Here is a 4,201-nt window from a genome sequence, read left to right as displayed (position 1 = left end):
GAGGCCTGACACAGGTTTTTGGTGCTTCACAGATGGTAGCCATATTGTCATGCAAGACCTTCCTGGTCATCCACACTCCTGCCCTCAAGAGCAAGGTCAGTCTTGCTTCTCTTGGGTCAGCATGCTGTCCGAGAGTGCAGAGGCGTTTGCCAACTATTCGCATGAGGGGCAAGGACATCTTGACTATAGAAATGAAAGTCTCTAAAATGTGGCCCCTGGAAGAGCCATTCCCATTGCTTTCCACCATGCTCATAAGGGGTCAGGGGATTTTCGTCATCCCTGTGAATTAGTCCCCAGTCACCAAACTTTAGCTGCCTCCTGCTATAGCAGGCCAATGCCTGGAGTACCATGGCCAGCTCTCCAGCTAGGAGGGGGTTAAAACCAACATTTGCAGATAAAGAGGTAAACATATTTACATTCCTCTCTTCGCACTTTATGCATATGTCATGCAGTGAATAGTTTTAGAGGTCTGTTTGTACTCTCTCTCCAGAATTTTTACAGTCTGGAGGACACAAAATCTCTATAAAGTGACTTATTGAAATAGAAGCAGATTGGTAAAACCGTTTCCCTCTTATGAACTGTGAAGAATGATCCTCTAAATGAAATCAGGAAGGAACTGGACAGAATCTTGTTTAATGGTCTGACAAAATGAATCACAACGATTCCAGACATCCATCACTGCTAAAAGGGGACCACAAATGATCTGTGAACCACTATATATTGATTACCCATGTAGTACAAGTGTCGGATTTAATGTTCACACACCATAGAGAGGCGGCAGGGACAGATGGTGCCTTAACTCTTCTTTGATAGATTTTAATGGTGAAATATTGATTTCTATCTGGCCAAGGCCTGCTGTTAGGGGCCAAAGTCATTTGTTGGGTATTGCCGGACACCCAGTTGGCCCAGCGTAATCAATCATTTTTGGCAAGGCAGGTGAAAATCCAGAGAGAAGCACCTTGGAACCCAAACTGGAGCGTGATGTGTCTGAGTCCAGCCACCTAGAGAAAGAGAGAGAGAGAGGACTCTTGGAGATTGTGCTTGTAAAGAATTATTAATGATAAGACATGTTTACTGAGGAGAGTCGCAGCGAATCAGAGCTGACATGAAATAGTCTGGGAGCCTCGTGGAGAAAATGAGCCTCTTGCTAAGAGGGACTATATTTTATTTAAACATCCTTCTAAGGCTGAGAACTCAGGTAATCTGTTGTGTTACAAGCCACTGGCTGTTCTTGCTATCCAGAGAGATAACACTGAGGCGCTAATAGGAACACATCAATCACAATCAGGCTGCAATTCCAGCGGTGTCTCGTCCTCCCAGCTCCTCTTTAAGCTCCTTAATAATGGTGATAACATAGTTCGGGGGCTGCTGAGAGGGGCTCTCCCCTCTGAGGGTCATATTCATAAAGTGAATAGCTTGCCAAGTCAGCATCCAGGGAACGGGATCTATGCTGGGGGACTTGTGTGCAGAAGGAGAGGGAGGGACATGGACCAGCTGGGGAGAGTTGGACTCCAACAGGAGAATTTTCTGTCATCTGTTGGTCCCTGGGTTTTGTGATGTCACTCCTGCCTCCTTCCTAAGAAAGGGCTGTGAGTGTGCTTATTATATGTAATTATTAAATAACAACAATCATTTTCTTGGGCAGCTTATAAAATGGTTTAGAGGGCAATTCCCAGATGGAACCCTCAACGTATTCTGAGTGATGACAACCTCATGGGAATAAGTGTGTGGCTTCCCTGGAAGATTCTGGTGCAAGATATGTCAGGAGGGTAGGGATGGATGGGGGAAGGGGCCCTCCTAGTCTCTGCAGCTCTGTGTCAGCCTCTAACCTCTCACCCTCAAGGTTAAGCATCTATTCGCTTGTTTGACTCCTCCATAGGTGATGAGTTCTTGAGGGTGGCCATTGTGTCTAATTAATTATTGTATCCTCAGTACCCTAGCATGTGGCCTAGGGACTCACAAGATGCTCAATACATGAATATACAAGTGCAGGCAGGTGTTTATGTTAAAAAGAAGTCAGACATACTTCCTTGCACCTTTTGACTGTTCACACGAACATGTGTGTGTTATGCATGTACATAAACATATACATTCATAATGGAATGCACTGACCTTGTGAAGACTTGCAACACATTTTATATCTACTTGTGTGATTTACTTTTTATGAAACAGCATAACTTAATGGGTAACAGACTGGACTCTAGAGCCTGACTGCTTGGATTCAAATCCTGGCTCCACCACTTACTAGAAGATGACTTTGGGCAGCTGCTTCAAACTTTTGTGCCTCAGTTATCTCATCTGTAAAGTGGGGATAATAACAGTACCTATGTTCTGAGGATTAAATGAGTTATTAGATGTGAAGCTTTAATAGCAGTTTCCTGCAAACATAAGTATAAATATTTTATGTTATATATTATGCTTAAATTATATATCTAGCCATGGCATTATATTCAAAATATTTACATAAATGAATGCATATGTGTGTGTGTGTGTGTGTGTGTGTGTGTGTGTGTGTGTGTGTGCATGGAAAGTCTTTACATGGTTGGCATTAGGAATCCTAACAAATATTTGCCTTGTTCTCTTTGATATAGCAAACCTGCGCTTAGAGCAGTACGTTTATCTTGGTGGCGCTTTGGTGGGACAGTGGATATTTTGATTCGTGGTAAATTTGTGCACTCTCACGCTATTTCATGTTGGGGCGTCAGTGGTCTGTACACTTGCTTGACTGTATTTATCTACCAAAAACCTGTGCGCAAGTGTGTGTCTCTAGCTAAACAAGTGTATATATTGGTACTCTTATACAAAGGCGCTGCAGGACAGGAGGAGCCCAGCTTTGTGGACGGCCCAGCTGTGCAACCTGCCCCCAGATGTGAGCCTGCAGGCGGCAGATTTCGCTTAGATTATCTTGCTTACCTAATGATTTTTGCTTCACTGCCTTGCTCGATTGTGTTCACCAGGACGGCAGGCTATTAAAATGTCAAGGCACATTGAATTGTTGTTATCCAGGAGAGAGACCTTTCCAATCAACCTGTGTTGTGGGGGTTGCAAAAACTCCCTCAGAGAAGGCGATTGGAGAGAGCCTTTATGGCTTTTTTACATAGATGGGGGTGAGCAGGGAGGTTGAGAGAGGGCACGGCGGGGGCTGGGGGTGGGGGGGGCCGGAGGGGCGTGGGTGGAGAGGTGGGGCAGGAGCCCGGGTTTATGGCAGCTGGAGTGTGCTAATTAAAATGCCCTCTTCTCAAACAGGTATTGGTGGCTTCCTGGCTTTGCATTTATGGATAACTGCAATATGACCTTGCTGTTTGGTTTAAAAAAGGGAGAGGGGGAGGTGACTCACAGCAGGCAGTGGCGGTGGGAGCTGCAGTGCTGAGGATCAGGGTGGGGTATAAGGAGCAATTGTAAGGCAGAAACACCAAGGAGTTATATCCCTGGTGTATTGGCAGGAAGAGCTAGAGAAGAAAACAAAAACAAAGATTTCCTTGGCCCTGCGCCTGTTCAGACTCTGCTAAGAGCCACGTTCCTGCATAAAGGCATTGGCGGGCCTTTCTGGGTGACAGTGTTGAGCCGAGGCTGCAGTGTCACCAAGCGGCACCTCGGCCCCGCCCCCGCCTGCGCCAGCTAGGACAGTCTGGAGACCCTCTTTTCATGCCGTCAAGTCTCATTTTGCCAAGGATTTATTTTTCTTCGGGGAGAGAGGGAGAACGGGGGCAAAGGACGTTCTCTTAAAGTACCCACCGTTCAGAGCCGTTGAAGGCTCCAACCAGAAACTCAAACTTCCCTGGATTGACTTTTCCCCTTTGTTCACATCATCTCACAAATATTTGGCTTTCCCCGGCCACGTCTGTTCCATTTCTGCTTCGGAGAGATGGCTTTGTTTTTGCTTGCGTGCAGTTCTGCGAGGCGTTCCACGATCCCGCCCCCTAGCAGGGCAGGATGTACCGGCGGTGCGAACACCGCGGCAGTGGGGCTGCGGCGCGCTCTCGCCTTTGTCAGTTTCATCAGCCGGAGTTTCAGCTGCGCGCGCGCATGCGCCTGTCCACCCCTCTGCCAGTTCCGGGCTGGCGTCCCCGCCAGTCTCCCGCGCCCGTGATTCTCAAGTTCCTCACCCTTCTAACCCGCGCTGCACCCTCCCCTGCTCACCACTTTATTTTCTCGTTGTTGGCGCAGCCCGTTCTTCCGGCCTAAACCAAATCTGATTTAC

General features: G+C 47.2%; 1 long non-coding RNA gene across 1 annotated transcript; it reads right to left on the bottom strand.

Annotated features, from left to right (window-relative positions):
- Positions 1-600: 600 nt before the first annotated feature.
- Positions 601-3,987, bottom strand: LOC105492502 (uncharacterized). The gene is made up of 3 exons (XR_011609515.1): positions 3,736-3,987; positions 2,914-3,028; positions 601-1,001 (listed from the first exon to the last, which is right to left on the bottom strand). It is a non-coding gene; the product is annotated as an uncharacterized lncRNA (long non-coding RNA).
- Positions 3,988-4,201: the final 214 nt, after the last annotated feature.

The sequence above is a fragment of the Macaca nemestrina genome, chromosome 11 (genome assembly GCF_043159975.1).
Source record: "Macaca nemestrina isolate mMacNem1 chromosome 11, mMacNem.hap1, whole genome shotgun sequence".
Classification (NCBI taxonomy): domain Eukaryota; kingdom Metazoa; phylum Chordata; class Mammalia; order Primates; family Cercopithecidae; genus Macaca; species Macaca nemestrina.
The sequence above is the reverse complement of the archived record's forward strand: the minus strand, read 5'-3'. Positions and strand labels throughout refer to the sequence as shown.